At 37.6% G+C, this 19,740-nt stretch overlaps 1 pseudogene; it reads right to left on the bottom strand.

The window, feature by feature from the left end:
* Positions 1 to 18,215: 18,215 nt before the first annotated feature.
* On the bottom strand, positions 18,216 to 19,704 carry LOC106986590 (calmodulin-like; annotated as a pseudogene).
* Positions 19,705 to 19,740: the final 36 nt, after the last annotated feature.

Raw genomic sequence — 19,740 nt, 5'->3', positions numbered from 1 at the left:
CCCAATGTTTATAGCCACACTATCAACAATAGCCAAATTATGGAAAGAGCCCAAATATCCATTGACTGATGAATGGATAAAGAAGATGTGGTATATATATATATATATATATATATATATATATATATATACCAGATATAAAGAATATATATATAGATATATATATAGATATATACCAGATATATATATAGCAGATATAAAGAAGATGTATATATATATATATATATACACACACACACACACATATATATACATATATATGTATATATATATAGTACTTTATATGCATACTACCTGGTGATGAAAAAGAATGAAATCTTGCCATTTGCAACAGCATGGATGGAACTAGAATGTATTATGCTAAATGTACTAAGTCAGCCAGAGAAAGACAAATGCCATATGATTTCACTCCTATTTGGAATTTAAGAAACAAAACAGATGAATATAGGGGAAGAGAAGGAAAATAAGATAAAAACAGAGAGGGAGGCAAACCTTAAGAGACTCTTAAACACAGAGAACAAATTGAGGGTTGCTGGAGGGGAGGTGTGTGGGGGGAATAGGCAAAACGGATGATGGGCATTAAGGAGGGCACTTGTTGGGATGAGCACTGGGTGTTGTATGTAAGTGACGAATCACTAAATTCTACTCCTGAAAGCATTATTACACTATGTGTTGACTAACTTAGATTGAAATAAAATTAAAGAAAAAAAAGAAATGGGTGGGCTTTTCTAAACAAAGGTTTTGTGCCAACATGTCCCTCTGAGACAGAATGGCAAATAGTAATCACCTCACAAGTACCTTTTCAATATGAAGGGCAACTATGAATTATTTTCATTTTCTATTTTCAACTTTTTTAATCTGTTCTTTCAGACTGTTAAAGTGATTTCCATGCAATCTGTTTTAAACTTGGAAAGGCACTCATTCAATGCACTTATTGGGCACCTAGGTAAAAGCACAGTTTTATATGCTAAACTTTAAAGTCACGTGAGTAGTGTTTTGTTATGCTTGTTTGTTTTTTCTTCCATAAAGTACCAGGTTCTAAATTTTTTTAATGTTTATTTATTTTTAAGAGAGAGAAAGTGTGAGTGGGCAAGGGGCAGAGAGAGAGGAAGACACAAAGTCCGAAGCAGGCTCCAGGCTCCAAGCTGTCAGCACAGAGCCTGGTGTGGGGCTCAAACTCAGGAACCATGAGATCATGACCTGAGCCGAAGTTGGAAACTTAATCAGCTGAGCCACCTAGACTCCCCAATAAAGGACCAGGTTCTAAGCTAGAGGGTCTCAAAACAACAGCTGGAAGAGAAGCAGAGCAATCCTTATCAAAGGTGGCAGGGACAAAAAAACCCTAGGTGGACCTGCAGAAATAGACAAACCATTAGGGAAATTCCAAAGACCAGAAGATAGAAGGTACAGACTGATGCTGATGGCTGAAACAATGGCTGGGAAAAGGAGAGAAAATATGATGGAGAAGATCATAGACAAATTCTACTGGGAAATCTGGCTGCAAGAACAGGAGTATAATCAGAAAGTCTACAGTTAGCAGGTAGGACTCCTTTTTGAAGACTGGAAAGATAAGTACAAACTTAAGTTCTAGAGGAATCTGAGCTAATGAACAGAGGATCAAGGTATGAATTCTGGCAATATACGAACTAAGTCTGTTATTCCAACTGAGGTATGGAAACATATGCCTGGCTTTGTGCTAAATGTTATGAAAAAATGTATCCATATAAAAATATCTAGTTTCTTCTTTACTTTTAGCTCTTACCTAGATTTGTAAGACAGATTTTTAAGAATATGTATTATATTAAGTGAAAATGTTATGGTAAAAATTAGGCCCAAGGTCATTATGGGAACATTGATAAGGAATGCGTTGTTTTTGTTAGGGAAATTCAGAAAATATTCCTGGAAAATGTTAATTTTTTTCTTTTTTTAAAGTTTATTTATTTTTGAGAAAGAGGGCATGCATGCAAGTGGAGGAGAGGCAGAGAGATGGGGAAGAGAGAGAATCCCAAGCAGGCTCTGCACTGTCAGCCCAGAGCCAGACCTGGTGCTAGAACTCACAAACCATGAGATCATGACCTGAACTGGAATCAAGAGTCGGTTGCTTAACTGACTGAGACACCCAGGCACCTCATGTTAAAGTTTTATTTCTAAAGACACGTGCAAATTATCAAGAAAACATGTATCATGTGACCAGTTTCTCTCATTCCTCTGGTTAAAAGAAGCAACTATGAATGGAATTTTGAAGGACTTTTAAGTATGGCTTTGGGAAAAAAATAGCTTCTTCGTAGTGGAAAGAGGACAGACTATAACATCAGATAAATATTGAGCAAGTTACAACCTGAGACTCCGAGATCTGTATATTTGTAAATCACATAGTATAGAGTTCCAGTGAGTTCAGTAAATGTCACTGTCCATCTTACAAATCTTTAGGAAATGAGGAGATTAGATTTTCATCCTGTTATGGTATGTTGAAAATCCATCTATTTGAGGAGATGTAGATATAAAGAAGATACTGTTTGCAAATTGGAAATAATACTTTCTGGAAAGCTTGGCAATACAACTCCTATTTAATTATAATAGCTACCATTCCAGGAATGACAAAGAAGATTCTTAATTTATTACTTTAAAACAACACAAAAAATATTTTAAGACTTTGGACTTTGCAGAGGACAGGCACCTTACAAATCAATATGTGTATTAGTTTTGTTACTGTAATAGCTAAACATTAATGTCTAGTCCCAAGTTTCATAGAAAGGCCAAGTGTAAAAAAGCTAGTCAATTGGTTTCCATAAAATAATGCTGCTTAGTATAATGATGGTTCTGTTTTGTGTAACATTTTTCAAAGATATGTGGTAATATCCTAATGAGGAATAACTAAAAAATATTGGGAATTTTCTTGTAATAATTTCAGAAATTAAATGGTTTCAATGGAAGAAATAAAAGTTCTATTCAGGTGAAACCCATAGAATCAGTTACATGGACCTATTCCCTGTGAATAGTACGCTGTTCAGAAATAAAACAAAGCCAAAATACAAAGAATGTACTAGGCTATCCATAATGAAGGAAAGTTTCTTAAAGTGGAATAGAGGAAGAGTTGGGAGGAGGAAGATGGCAGCTTAGGAGGACGCTGGGCTCACTGCGTCCTGTGGATCGCTTAGATTCCACCCACACCTGCCTAAATAACCCAGAAAACCACCAGAAGACTAGCAGAACAGATTCTCTGGAGCCAAGCGCAGACGAGAGACCCACGGAAGAGGGTAGGAAGGGCGGTGAGGTGGTGCGGGCTACACGGACTGGCAGGAGGGAGCCAGGGCTGAGGGGCAGCCCACCAGCCAAGCAGAGCCCCCGAGTCTGGCTTGCAAAAGCAGAGGGGCCTGATGGCGTGTGTTCTGACAGCAAGTGGGACATAACATCTGGAAGGTTATAAGTTAACAGCTCTGCTCAGAGAGCGGGAGGGCTGGAGGACAATGGGAGGGAGAGTCGTTGAACCCCAGATGACAGAGCTCAGCTTGGCGGGGAACAAAGGTGCTAGCCAGGGCCATCTCCCTCACACATCCCCCAGCCAAAATCCCAAAGGGAACTAGTTCCTTTCAGGGAACTTGCTTGCACCACGCAAACACCCAACGCTGTGCTTCTGTGGATCCGTCCCTCCAGCGGGTCTGACTCCCTCCCTGTGCCACAGGGCCCCTCCCAAAGCGGATCTCCAAAGGAAAGCAAGCTGAGCCTGCCCCATAGCCCCTGTGCACCTTGACGATCCACCCTAGCTAATATGCCAGATCCCCAGCACCACAAGCCTGGCAGTGTGCAAGTAGCCCAGATGGGCCACCCCACCCCACAGTGAATTCCACCCCTAGGAGAGGGGAAGAGAAGGTACACAACAGTCTGACTGTGGCCCCAGTGATGGGCTGGGGGCAGACATCAGGTCTGACTGCGGCTCTGCCCACCAACACAAGTTATTCAAGAGAGCACAGGGGAAGTGCTCTGCAGTTCCCCAACCAGGGACTATCCAAAATGACGAAACCGAAGAATTCCCCTCCAAAAAAAACTCGAGGAAATAACGACAGCTAATGAACTGATCAAAAATGATTTTAACAATATAACAGAGTGAATTTAGAATAATAGTCATAAAATTAATCGCTGGGCATGAAAAAAGTATAGAGGACAGCAGAGAATCTATTGCTACAGAGATCAAGGGACTAAGGAACAGCCAGGAGGAGTTAAAAAATGCTATTAATGAGCTACAAAATAAAATGAAGATGACCACAGCTCGGATTGAAGAAGCAGAGGAGAGAATAGGTGAACTAGAAGATAAAATTATGGAAAAAAAAGAAGCTGAGAAAAAGACAGATAAAAAATCCCATCCTTTGAGGGGAAAATTAGAGAACTAAGTGATGCACTAAAGAGAATTAATCTATGCATAATTGGTATTCCAGATGAGGAAGAGAGAGGGAAAGGTGCTGAAGGTATACTTGAAGAAATAATAGCTGAGAACTTCCCAGATCTGGGAAAGGAAAAAGACATTGAAATCCAAGAGGCACAGAGAACTCCCTTCAGATGTAATTTGAATTGATCTTCTGCACATCATATCATATTGAAAGTGGCAAAATACAAGGATAAAGAGAAAATTCTGAAAGCAGTGAGGGATAAATTGTGCTCTAACATATAAAGGGAGACTGGTAAGACTCGTGATGAATCTCTCTACTGAAACTTGGCAGGCCAGAAAGGAATGGCAGGAAATCTTCAATGTGATGAACAGAAAAAACATGCAGCCGAGAATCCTTTATCGAGCAAATCTGTCATTTAGAATAGAAGGGGAGATAAAGGTCTTCCCAAACAAACAAAAACTGAAGGAATTCATCACCACTAAACCAGCCCTACAAGAGATCCTAAGGGGGATCCTGTGAGACAAACTACCAGAGACATCGCTACAAGCTTGAAACCTACAGACATCACAATGACTCTAAACCCATATCTTTCTAGAATAACACTGAATATAAATGGACTAAATGTGCCAACCAAAAGACATAGGGTATCAGAATGGATTAAAAAAACAAGACCCATCTATTTGCTGTCTACAAGAGACTCATTTTAGACCTGACGACACTTTCACATTGAAAGTGAGGGGATGGAGAACTATTTGTCATGCTACTGGAAGTCAAAAGAAAGCTGGAGTAGCCATATTTATTTCAGACAAACTAGACTTTAAATTAAAGGCTGTAACAAGAGATGAAGAATTACATAATAATTACAGGGTCTATCCATCAAGAAGAACTAACAATTATAAATGTCTATGCACCGAATATGAAAGCCCCCAAATATATAAAACAATTAATCGCAGACATAAGCAACCTTATTGATAAGAATGTGGTAATTGCAGGGGACTTTAACACTCCACTTACAGAAATGGATAGATCATCTAGACACATGGTCAATAAAGAAACAAGGGCCCTGAAGGATACATTGGATCAGATGGACTTGACAGATATATTTAGAACTCTGCATCCCAAAGCAACAGAATATACTTTCTTCTCGAGTGCACATGGAACATTCTCCAAGATAGATCACATACTGGGTCACAAAACAGCCCTTCATAAGTATACAAGAATTGAAATCATACCATGCATACTTTCAGACCACAATGCTATGAAGCTTGAAATCAACCCCAGGAAAAAGTCTGGAAAACCTCCAAAAGCATGGAGGTTAAAGAACACCCTACTGAAGAATGAGTGGGTCAACCAGGCAATTAGAGAAGAAATTAAAAAATATATGGAAACAAATGAAAATGAAAATACAACAATCCAAACGCTTTGGGACGCAGTGAAGGCAGTCCTGAGAGGAAAATACATTGCACTCCCGGTCTATCTCAAGAAACAAGAAAAATCCCAAATACAAAATCTAACAGCACACCTAAAGAAAATAGAAACAGAGCAGCAAAGACAGGAGAAGAGAAATAATAAAGATCAGAGCAGCAATAAACAATATGAATCTAAAAAAAAAAAAAAACTGTAGAGCAGATCAATGAAACCAAGAATTGTTTTTTTGGAAAAAAAATTGACAAACCTCTAGCCATGCTTCTCAAAAAGAAAAGGGAGATGACCCAAATAGATAAAATAATGAATGAAAATGGAATTATTACAACCAATCCCTGAGAAATACAAGCAATTATCAGGGAATACTATGAAAAATTATATGCCAACAAACTGGACAACCAGGAAGAGATGGACAAATTCACAAACACCCACACACTTCCAAAACCCAAGCAGGAGGAAGTGGAAAACTTGAATAGACCAGCTAAGAAATTGAATCAGTTATCAAAAATCTCCCAACAAATAAGAGTCCAGGACCAGATGGCTTCCCTGGGGAATTCTACCAGACATTTAAAACAGAGGTAATTCCTATCCTTGTCAATCTATTCCAAAAAATAGAAAGGGAAGGAAAAATTCCAGACTCATTCTATGAAGCCAGTATCAATTTGATTCCTAAACCAGACAGAGACCCAGCAAAAAAAGAGAACTACAGGCCAATATCCCTGATGAATATGGATGCAAAAATTCTCGATAAGATACTAGCAAATTGAATTCAACAGCATATAAAAAGAATTATTCACCAGGATCAAGTGGGATTCATTCCTGGGATGCAGGGCTGTTTCAACATTCGCAAATCAATCAACGTGATACATCACATTAATAAAAGAAAAGAGAAGAACCATATGATCCTGTCAATCAATGCAGAAAAGGCCTTTGACAAAATCCAGCATCCTTTCGTAATAAAAACCTTCGAGAAAGTCAGGATAGAAGGAACATAGTTAAACCTCATAAAAGCCATTTATGAAAAGCCCACGAGTAACATCATCCTCAATGGGGAAAAACTGAGAGCTTTTTCCCTGAGATCAGGAACACGACAGCAATGTCCACTCTCACCATTGTTGTTTAACATAGTGTTAGAAGTTCTAGCATCAGCAATCAGACAACAAAAAGAAATCAAAGTCATCAAAATTGGCAAAGATGAAGTTAAGCCTTCACTTTTTGCAGATGACATGATATTACACATGGAAAATCCGATAGACTCCACCAAAAGTCTGCTAGAACTGATACATGAATTTAGCAAAGTTGCAGGATACAAATCAATGTACAGAAATCAGTTGCATTCTTATACACTAACAATGAATCAACAAAAAGACAAATAAAGAAACTGATCCTATTCACAATTGCACCAAGAAGCATCAAATACCTAGGAATAAACCTAACCAAATATGTAAAAGATCTGTATGCTGAAAACTATAGAAAGCTTGTGAAGGAAATTGAAGAAGATATAAAGAAATGGAAAAACATTTCATGCTCTTGGGTTGGAAGAATAAATATTGTCAAAATGTCAATAGTACCCAAAGCTATCTACACATTCAATGCAATCCCAATCAAAATTGCACAAGCATTCTTCTCGAAACTAGAACAAGCAATCCTAAAATTCATATGGAACCACCAAAGGCCCCGAATAGCCAAAGTAATTTTGAAGAAGAAGACCAAAGCAGGAGGCATCACAATCCCAGACTTTAGCCTCTACTACAAAGCTGTCATCATCAAGACAGCATGGTATTGGCACAAAAACAGACACATAGACCAATGGAATAGAATAGAAACCCCAGAACTAAACCCACAAACGTATGGCCAACTAATCTTTGACAAAGCAGGAAAGAATATCCAATGGAAAAAAGACAGTCTCTTTAACAAATGGTGCGGGGAGAACTGGACAGCAACATGCAGAAGAATGACACTAGACCATTTTCTTAAACCATTCCCAAAAATAAACTCAAAATGGATAAAGGACCTAAATATGAGACAGGAAACCATCAAAACCCTAGAGGAGAAAGCAGGAAAAGACCTCTCTGACCTCAGCCGCAGCAATTTCTTACTTGACACATCCCCAGAGGCAAGGGAATTAAAAGCAGAAATGAACTATTGGGACCTCATCAAAATAAAAACCTTCTGCACAGCAAAGGACACAACCAACAAAACTAAAAGGCAACCAATGGAATGGGAAAAGATATTTGCAAATGACATATCGGACAAAGGGCTAGTATCCAAAATCTATAAAGAGCTCACCAAACTCCACACCCAAAAAACAAATAATCCAGTGAAGAAATGGGCAGAAAACATGAATAGACACTTCTTTAAAGAAGACATCCAGATGGCCAACAGACACATGAAAAGATGCTCAATGTTGCTCCTCATCAGGGAAATACAAATCAAAATCACACTCAGATACCATCTCACTCCAGTCACAGTGGCCAAAATGAACAAATCAGGAGATGACAGATGCTGGAGAGGATGTGGAGAAACAGGAGCCCTCTTGCACTGTTGGTGGGAATGCAAATTGGTGCAGCCACTCTGGAAAACAGTGTGGAGGTTCCTCAAAAAATTAAAAATAGACCTACCCTATGACCCAGCAATAACACTGCTAGGAATTACCCAAGGGATACAGGAGTACTGATGCATAGGGGCATTTGTACCCCAATGTTTAGAGCAGCACTCTCAACAATAGCCAAACTATGGAAAGAGCCTAAATATCCACCAACTGATGAATGGATAAAGAAATTGTGGTTTATATACACAATGGAGTACTACGTGGCAATGAGAAAGAATGCAATATGGCCCTTTGTAGCAACGTGGATGGAACTAGAGAGTGTGATGCTAAGTGAAATAAGCCATACAGAGAAAGACAGACACTCTTTCACTCTTATGCTTTCACTCTTATGTGCATCCTGAGAAACTCAACAGAAACCCATGGGGGAGGGGAAGGAAAAAAAAAGTGGTTAGAGTGGGAGACAGCCAAAGCATAAGAGACTCTTAAAAACTGAGAACAAACTGAGGGTTGATGGGGGGTGGAGGGAGGGGAGGGTGGGTGATGGGTATTGAAGAGGGCATCTTTTGGGATGAGCACTGGGTGTTGTATGGAAACCAATCTGACAATAAATTTCATACATTAAAAAAAAAGTGGATAGAATAGGAAGCTATTGAGAAAGACATTTTAATTATTCCAAAGATATTTATTGAGCCTCTAATATATGCCAGACAATTTGCTGTGTGGCAAGACACAACAGTAAGGATGGCAAACTGGATGTTCCAAAAATGTGGCAACAATAGCTCTTGTTCTCCACAGTCTTCTTAAAATGTAACTGCCATTCATCCCATAGAGATTTGGATGTTGATGTTTCCTCCATTTGAATCTGGGCAAGTTTGTGATTATGGTAAAAGTGAAGTTATATAACTTCTGAGGATAAGTCATAAAAGGCGATATTGTTTCTGCCTGAATCTTTAGGAAACCTTGCTCTTGGAATCAATAAGTTCATGAAGAGGCCCACATGGAGAGGAACTGAAGTCAGTACCAATCTGCCAGTCACAGGCATGAATCATCTTAAAGTTGATCCTTGGGTGTAGCTTGAGTTGGGCCACCCCCACTGATACCACATGGAGCAGACACTCACAGAGACTCTATATTATATATTTGTGTGCTAAATATGTGATCGTTGCTATATTAAGTCTCTGTGTTCGCGTCCTGGGTGGTTCAGTCAGTTAAGCGTCCAACTTCGGCTCAGGTCATGATCTTGTGGTCCATGAGTTTGAACCCCGGGTTGTGTTCTGTGCTGATAGTTCAGAGCCTGAAGCCTGCTTCCTATTCTGTCTCCCTTTTTCTCTACCCCTCCCCTGTTCTCTCTCTCTCTCTCTCTCTCTCTCTCTCTCTCTCTCAAAAATAAACTTTTTTTTTTTTAAATTTATGGCTCTGTGTTTGGAGGTGGTTTATTATACAGCCATAGCTAACTGGAATAGTGAGATACAAGTCAGATTTGTATCCTTCTAAAGCTTGAATGATAAATAAAATTAAACAAGTAATTATAATATAATGTGAAAACTTTTCTAATATGACCAGTACCTTAATGTAGGGGTATATTTAGAGGACAGATTGCAGTTTTAAAGAATAATAGCTTCTCTGAAGAAGTAACATCTAAGATGACATATGCAGGGTGAATGCAAAATGGAAGTTGAATGTCTTAGAGATGGAAAGAAAAAATATGTCTTGGTAATAGCCTGTGTGAGGAGAGTGGGGAGTATGGGAGAAAAAACCAGGAAGAAAAAATATGCAAAAATTAAATGATATCACATTAAGAAACTTGGAATTTATCCTAAAATAAGTGATAATCCAAAGTAATCTTTTAATTAGCTAAGAATATGGTCAGCTTTGCATATTAGAAAGATTAGGAACCAAAGGGATGTGCAGACGGCTTATGTAGGTAGTCACAGTTATTCAATCCTTCTCTATCTGCAGAGTTTCTCATCTTGGTTAATGGAAGCTACATCCTTTTAAATGCTCAGACTTAAAACCTCAGAAGCATTCATCCTATCTATTTGCAAGTTCTGCCCTATTTTTATATCTAGAATCTGACCATTTTTACCATCTGTATTGCCACCATCCTGGTCAAAACCACCATCTCTCACATCAATTATTGCAAAAACTTTCTAAAAGATATCTCTTTTATTACATTTGTCCCACATACCTACAGGTCTATTCTCAACACAGCAGTCCGAGTAAACTTTCAAAGCCAAAATCAGATCATCTCATACCTCTGCTCAGAACCCTGAAGTGGCTCCCCATTTCCTAAGAAAAAAACAAACTCTATGCAATGACTAAGAGGCTGCATATAATCAGGCTCCCTGTTTTCTCCCTCACTTTCTTTTCAACTTTTCTCCCTGTCTGTTCAAGCCACACTGGGACACATTGACCAACCAGCGGCCTCCAGCCGTGGGTCTTAGCTTTCTTAGCTGTTGTTTCCTTCTGGAAGGTCTCTCCACAGACATCTAATTTTCTCAGCTCCTTCAAGCCTTTGTTCAAATCTCACCTACTTAAAACTGCGGTTAGAAATCCCTTCATTTATCATTCCTTAAACTTCCTTATCTTGCTCTATTATTTTTCTTTTTCTTGAAGCCCATATCATCCTATAACATACCATAAAATATAATTTATTTATTTGTTCATTCATTTATTCATTCATTCATCCATTCATTCATGCACTCATTCATTATGCCTACTACAGTAGTCTCCTTTATCTGTGGGAGATGCATTCAAAACCCTCAAGTGGAGGGGCACCTGGGTGGCTCAGTCAGTTAAGCATCAGACTTCAGTTCAGGTCATGATCTCATGGTTCATGAGTTCAAGCCCTGCATTGGGCTCTCTGCTGTCAGCATGAAGCCTGCTTTGGTCCTCTGTCTCCCCTTTCTCTGCCCCTCCCCCTGCTCACCCTCTCTCTCTCTCTCTCAAAAATAAATAAACAATTAAAAAAAAAAACAGTGGATGCCTTAAACCAGTACTACCAGTGGGTAGTACTGAACCTTATGTACACTATATTTTTCCTATATGTACTTACCTGTGATAAAGTTCTATTTAAAAATAAGGCACAGTAAGAGATTAACAACAAATAACTAATAACAAAATATAGCAATTATAACAATATACTGTAATGAAAGTTATGTGAATGTGGTCTCTCTCTCTCTCAAAATATGTTATTGTGATGTACTTGGCCTTCTTGTGATGTGAGATGATAAAATGCCTAAGATGAAGTGGGGTGAATGATGCCTGCATCATGACCTAGTGTTAGGCTACTATTCACCTTCTGACAACATGTCAGAAGAGGATCATCTGCTTCTGCACAATGATCGACCCCAGGTAACTGAAACTGCAAAAAGTGAAACCATAGATAAGTGGGGATTACTGCATTCTTTTATATGTCTTCACTTCTATCTGCTCCCATTCTTGATAGAATGTAAGGAAGTATGATGGGAGCAGAAATCATTTGTTCACTGGTGTAAAAAACTACCTCAAGAAGTATCTGGCACGTAGTAGGCATTAAATATTTGTTTAATGAAAGACTAGATGATAGGTAGGTAGAGATGAAAGACCCTATTCTTTTTACCACATCTAATTCATCCTTTATAATTTAACACAACTTTTGACATGCCCTTTTCTCTGCTGAAATTCTACCACTGGGTTGTTTGCATTACCCTTTTTTCTCTTCACTGTGACTGTCATTGGAATTTAATCAACTATCAAAGTCATCTTGGCCCTTTGGCCAGACCAAATACAAGATAGAGCATTTCAAATATTAATACGCATGCCACCCTAGGGAGGAAAATAGGAGTGGCCTACATAGGAATCAAACATTTAAGTGACTTATTCAAGGTCACTTTTTCAATCAATATGGAAAATAATGAGTACTTTAAAGGGCAAGATTTAAATTTAATATATTTGGAGGAATTGATAAGATGATGAAGAACATGCTGAATGAAACTAAGTAGAAGCAAGTGTTGAGTAGGACAAAAACTATATACATATATAGTAAGTGAAAAATAATCCTTCCCTTTCTTACACCACTGCTATGTTTGGATTCATCCATCCTGTATCTGAATTCTACTCTTCTCTCTTGATAATGGATGATAAGGAACAACTCCCTCAGATTCCCTTCAGGATCACAGGATGGTTCGTAGTCATCTCATATCATAAATAATAATTTTTTTCATTTGTATTGAGAATCTATTATATATGTGTCACACAGGTACTAAGGCCCTCAGATTGTAGGAAGAAACAAAAGATATATAATTTGTTTGCTCTTGGAACTTATAGTCTGGATCTTCCAGTAGTTAATGGAAGCAGCAATAATCAACTAGAGTTTAGTTAGTATGTCTGTCAGTTGCTCCTGGCGTGTTTTACAGATGCCACTTACCCTAGTCTTGGCCTCTTAGGGAACTAAAAGTAATTAGAGAAGACACAGATACTTTTTATTTCTTTCATCTGAAAAAAATTGTATTGATATTATTTCTAGGATTTCTAGAATATTCAGCATATTTTTTCTTGAGCATTTGTTCTGGACACTGTTCTAAGTTTTGGTATCAGCAGTAAACAAGATACAAGATACACGTAGTTGCTACTCCCATGGATATTCCAATATAATGAAAGTAAATATCCTGTCCTAAACCAGAACCAATGAAAGAAACTTCCATAACAGTTTTATAAATCCTGATGATTCAACATTTTCTCTACCTTTCTCCCATTTTTCATGGCTATGACAACCTACCAACAATAGGTGATCAGGAATTGGAAAATTTAAGGATGAAGTCTTTATTGGTGTTTCTCTGCTTTCCTACTACCCATGGTTTTCTATACGCCTAAGTTGTTCCTATTCAATATACTATCAGCCATCTCAAAAGTTTCATTACCTTATGTGTTAAATCTGGCATGTTCTTTTAATGCTCAGTCTCCATAAGTGAAAATCCTAGCATTTATAGATAATATACCCCACACAGAAAAGTGCATGTCTGGACTACAAGTGCCACAGAAGTAAAAAGTGTGGGAAGGCATTCTAAGGCAAATAGCATGGCAACAAATTAAAGGAGTCATTTTAAAAATATAAAGCCATTTAAGGCTAAAACACACTGATACCATATTCTGCTTCAAACTGAACCTGTGTTTCACAATTTTAACAATATGTGGACACCTTATAAAGAACAAAGACATTCTTTCTCTCCCCCTTCCTCATCCCATGGGTAGCTTCAGTAATTATATTCTGTTTCTCAAAAATATTGAAGTTGTGATTTAGTCCTTATGTTCATAGGTATTGTATAACTATAAAATTAAAATTATAAGCAAAATACAAAGCCATAAAACCAATAAAATTAAAACATTAATGATGGACTTCTTTTGCTTCTGGTCAAAATAAAGTATTAGGGAAAGGATTTAGCCACCTATTAGAAATAGGTCTCAAGTCATTGCAAATCTGACAATGAAGAAGAGTGAGCTCTGAGCAATGGGAAAAAACACAATGAACTTTGAAACTCCCCAAGCTTACCACACAGAGAAGTTCCAGACTACAGCTTAGGAAAGGGGGAACCCATGCAGAGAAACTTGCCATATTCCTGAGTTGAGGAGACAGAGCTGAGAGTCTGGGCAAGAGTTTGCAAGAAAGCATACCAGAGAGCAAAGAGCTTGTAAAGAGAGTACTCTTGAGACCTAAAGACATTTTACTTCAAGTCTTAAGGTGTATTGTGATCAGCACAAGCCTGTGAGGAAATTATCCAAGGCTGGGGAAAAGAAGTACCTAAAGGATTAGAGGAAATAATCTCTGGAACACACACAAGAACTGAAATAGTTGCCTGTTTCTATTAACCAGAGTGGATGATGATATAATTCACAGGGTATAGATGGCATACTCAGAAGTCTTTTGCCAAACTTCCCATGATCTGATACAAAAAGCTTAAAAGCGAGATGTAAAAGAATCAAACAGTTCCAAATAACTGTATCTAAGAATAAACTGCAAAATTTCTCTAATAATATAAATGCATCCAGCACTCAACAGGTAAAATTTGCAATGTCTGGCATCCAATCAAAACTTATCAAGAATGAAAAGAAGAAGAAAAATAAGACTATAAAGAAGAAAATGTATAAAAAGCCAGAAATTCTACAAATGGTGGAGATAGTAGGTAAGCATATTAAAAGTTACATAACTGTATTTCATATGTTCAAAAACATTGGACATGTTTAGAAGGGACATCAAAGATATACAAAAGACTCAAATTGAATTTCTAGAGATGAAAACTACAATATTTGAAATTAAACCTACCCTTGCAGGGATGAATGGAAAATTAGAAACTTAGTGAACTTGAAAATAGCAGTAGAAACCATCCAAAATGAAATACAGAGAGTAAAGGATGTTTAAAAAAGAATAAAGAATCAGTGAGCTGTGGGATAATATCAAGCAGCCTAATATATGAATAAATGTAAATACAAAAGAGAAAAGGAGGAAAAACATTGAATAAATAATGACTAAACCTTTTCCAAATTTGATAAATATTATGAACTCAGAGATCCAAGAAGCTCAATGAACCTCAAGAAAGAGAAACATAATGAAAATTAAGCGAAGGCGCATTATAATAAAACCACTTAAAACCAATAATAAGGAGAAAAACCTTGAAAGCAGTCAGAGAAAATAGACACACAGAGGAAGAAAAATAAATTACTTAATTTTTTTTTATGTTCTCACTTAAATTTGAGTTAGTTAACAGACAGTGTAATATAAGTTTCTGGTGTACAATATAGTGATTCAACACTTCCATGTATCACTTAGTACTCATCACAAGTGCCCTCCTTAATCCCCATCATCTATTTAACCCATCCCCCTACCCACCTCTCTTCTCCTCAGTTCTCTATAGATAAGAGTCTGTCTCATGGTTTGCCTCTCTCTCACTCTAGTCTATCTCATGGTTTGCCTCTCTTTATCTCTCTCTTTTTGCTCATTAGTCTTGTTAAATCCCACATATGAGTGAAATCATATGGTATTTGTCTCTCTCTGACTGACTTATTTCACTTAGCATAATACTCTAGCTCCATCCACGTCATTGCAAATGGCAAGATTTCACTTTCTTTATGGCTAATATTCCTCTGTGTGTGTGTGTGTGTGTGTGTGTGTGTGTAAATACCACATCTTCTTTATCCATTTGTCAGTCAAAAGACACTTGAGCTGTTTCCATAATTTGGCTATTGTAGATAATGCTGCTATAAACACCAGGGTGCGTGTATCTCTCTCAATTAGTATTTTTTCATTCTTTGGGTAAATACCAAGTAGTGCAATTGCTGGATTATAGGGTAGTTCTATTTTTCACTTTTTGAATAAACTCCATACTGTTTTCCAGAGTGGCTGCACCAGTTTGCATTCTGACCAATAGTGCAGAATTGTTCCACTTTCTCCACATCCTCAATAATACCTTTTGTTTCTTGTGTTGTTGATTTTTGCCATTCTGACAGGTATGAGGTGATATTGTGGTTTCAATTAGTATTTGCCTGATGATGAGTGATGTTGAGTATCTTTCATGTATGTGTTGGCCATCTGTGTCTTCTTTGGAAAAATGTCTGTTCATGTCTTCTGCCCATTTTTAAATTGATTATTTGGGGTTTTTTTGGGGGGGGTGTTGAGTTTGATAATTTCTTTATAGATTTTGGATACTAAGCCTTTATCAGATATGTCATTTGCAAATATCTTTTCCCATTCTGTTGGTTACCTTTTAGTTTTGTTGTTTCTTTTGTTGTGCAGAAGTTTTGTGTTTTGATGAAGTCCCAATAGTTTATTTTTGCTTTTATCTCCCTTGCCTCTGGAGACATATGTAGAAAGAAGTTGCTAAGTACAATGTCAAATCTCTTGATGGAAACAATAAGGCTACAAAGCTATGGGTGACATCTTTAAAGAACAGAAAGAAAAAAAAAATTCATCAATATAAAATTTTTACTCATGGAAAATATCTTTCAAAACAAATGTGAAATGAAAATACTTTCAGACATGCAAATCTGGAAGAATTCATCAGCAGCTGATCTATGCTAAAGAAATGTTAAAGGAGAAGTAAAATGATACCAGATAAAAACTTGTGTCCATGAAAAGGAATGAGGAAGGAACATAAGAAATGGTAACTATGTCGGTAAAAACCTTTTTTCTATTTCAATTTGTTAAAGGATTAAATGATAACAATTTACTGTCGGCTTTATGATATACATAGAAGTAAAATTCATGACAACGATAACATAAAAGCCCAGTAGAGAGAAATGAAAATATACATTTACCATGTATGAAGTTTTATAATATCACATGAATATTGGTATTTATACATTAAAACTATATACTGCGAATTCCAAAGCCACCAGTAAACAAAATTTAAGATTAAAAAAACAATTATATCTAATAATCCAGGAAGATATATTAACAATGTGGAATGATACAGAAGACAAAAAAATAAGGAAGAAAAACAAATGGACAAATAGGATAAAAACAAGAAAAATGATAGATTTAAATATCATATTCAATAACCACATTAAATGTATAGTCAATCCTCATTATTTGCAGATTCTGTATTTGCAAATTTGTGTACTTACTAACATTTATTTGTAACAGCCAAAATCAGGATTTGCTATCTTTTTCCAGTCAGTAATCTATGGACTTGTGCAAAGCAGTGAAAATGTAAGTGCCAGACATGCAAGTTCACAGATGAAGTCAAACAAGGCAACACTCTGCCTTCTCGTTTCAGCTCACCTACTATGAACAAATGCCCTTTTTGTAGTCTACTTAGTGCCACATTTTTCCATTTTTTTGTGCTTGTGGTTGGTGATTTTGGTATTTAAAATGACCCCCAAGCACCATACTCAAAACATATGTAGTGTTCCTAAGCATAAGAAGGTTGTGCCTTACCATGACAATGAGTGTGTTAGACAAATTTCATCTGGGCATGAGCTGCTTATGAGCTCAATGTTAATGAATCAACAATATATATTCAGTAAGGTATCTCTAACAAGAAACACACATGAAACAAGGCTATATATTGATTGGCTAACAAATAAGTTATAGCCAGAGCCTCTAGGAGAGAACTTTGTATTTCCCAAAGGAATGATACTTAGGTTATTCACTAATCCAGTGATCATGATGACTTCACGTAACAACTATTGTGTATATCAAGAATCAACTAGTTCTTAATTACCCAATTAAATGAAATTGCAGATTGGATTTAAAAAGTAAGACCTGGAGTACCTGGGTGGCTCAGTCAGTTAAGGGTCTGATTCTTGGTTTAGGCTCAGGTCATGATCTCATGGTTTTGTAAATTCAAGCCCTGCGTCTGACTCCACGCTGACAAGTGTGCTTGGGATTCCCTGTCTACCTCTTTCTCTGCCCCTTTCCCTCTTGCGCTGTCTCTGCCTCTCTCACAGTAAATAAATAAATTTTAATAAAAACTAAATAAATTAAAAAAATCAAGACCCAACTAATTTGCCTAAAAGAAAGTTACTTTGAATATAATGACACAGGTTTAAAAAAGAGACAGAAAAAGTTACACCATGCTAATACTAATCAAAAGAAAGCTGATTTACATCAGAGAAGATTTCAGAGCAAGAATATTATAGGGATACAGAGATTAATTTCATAATAATGATGAACAGATCAATTCTTTAAGATGTAACAATTCTCAGCATTTCTGCATGTAACATCAGAGCTTCTAAATATATGATGCAAAAACTGATGTAACTGTAAAGAGAAATATACAAATCCACAACTATAGTTGACAATTTCAACATACACCTTTCTGTAATTGATAAACAGGTCAGCAGAGTATTAGTAACAACAAAAAAGCTTTGACCAACACTTTTTTTTTAAGTTAATGGTCTTTTTATTGGAAAAAAAGACTAGCATTTACAACTTGGAATGGATGTTAACTTGTAATTTCTTGAACAGCAATGTTGATGGTTGTGCTGAAGAGTCCACAGCCACAGCCTACCCCTGCTGGCTCCAAGTCGGGTTCAGGAGGTTTTAAAAACAGAGAATCCAAAGATGCTCCCTTGGTAAAGGTTTCTTTTTAAAAATTTGTGTGAATGGTGACAGCCCGACACCCATCTCGGTCTCTGGTACAATGCGGACAACGCTAAACCAACACACACAGGATGCCGGCAGGATGTGTCACTGTCACCACGGGTGGGGGCGCACGGAAGTACAGGGGGCCGTCCTGCTCTGTGGGGCTGCGTCTAGACGGTCTATCTATCCTTCACCCATTTTTCTGCACAGCATCCTGAGGTAAACCAATTTTAAAGGTTTGTTTTCAGTAAACCTGCTATGACAATTTATACTAACATAATTGAACTAGAACCCATTTGAAACAGGTTTTTTTTATTTGTTTTTTTCATTTTTCGTTTTTAATACAAAGGCCTGACTGTGCTCAATCGTCAAGCTGCATGCATGAAAAACTGGCCAGCCCAAACAGTGTAGTAATCATTAGCAAACGGAACTGCAAGGAGTCCACTAAGTGCTTCTTTATCGTTAAGGTAGTACAAGTATTTATATCGTAAAACTGATGTGTAGCGCTTCATCTTTACGGGACAGGACCACCAAGCAATACATGCAGATTTTGTGTGTGTGGACAGAAGGTACTTTTGACATTCAGTTTTGCTATATAGAAACAGAATGAGTAAATGATTTTTTTTTTTTTTGCAAGAGGTAAGTAAAAGATTCAATTTGATTCTTCTAGAGGGGGGAAAAAGGAGTTGAAAGTAGGTCTTCACTTTGCAGTCATCGTCTGTACGAATTCTTCATGGTTGACTTGCCCATCTCCATCGATATCTGCTTCTCTGATTTCATCTACTTCTTCATCGGTTAGTTTTTCTCCTAAGTTTGTCATGACGTGACGTAGTTTTGCCGCACTGATGTAACCATTGCCACCCTTGTCAAAGACTCGGAATGCCTCGCGAATTTCTTCTTCACTGTCTGTATCTTTCATTTTTCTAGCCATCATAGTCAAAACTTCTGGGAAGCCAATGGTGCCATTACCGTCAGCATCCACCTCGTTGATCACATCTTGCAATTCGGCTTCTGTTGGGCTCTGACCCAGTGACCTCATTGACGGTTCCAAGTTCCTTTGTTGTGATGGTACCATCGTCATCTTCGTCAAATATGGAGAAAGCTTCCTTGAACTCAGCAATCTGCTCTTGAGTCAGCTGATCAGCCATGGTGCGAGCGAAGGGAGGAAGAGCAGAGGGAGTGAGGGTGGCTGCACCAGCGCAGAGGCTGTGACGGCGGGGGTGCCTCCGCTGCTGCTGCTGCCGCTGCCGCCACCCGACTCGAGTAACACTTTTAATCACCCTAGTCTAATTGACACTACAGAACACTCTGCCCAGTAA

This window comes from Acinonyx jubatus, chromosome B1, assembly GCF_027475565.1.
Source record: "Acinonyx jubatus isolate Ajub_Pintada_27869175 chromosome B1, VMU_Ajub_asm_v1.0, whole genome shotgun sequence".
NCBI lineage: Eukaryota > Metazoa > Chordata > Mammalia > Carnivora > Felidae > Acinonyx > Acinonyx jubatus.
This window is presented reverse-complemented; position numbering and strand designations above follow the sequence as displayed.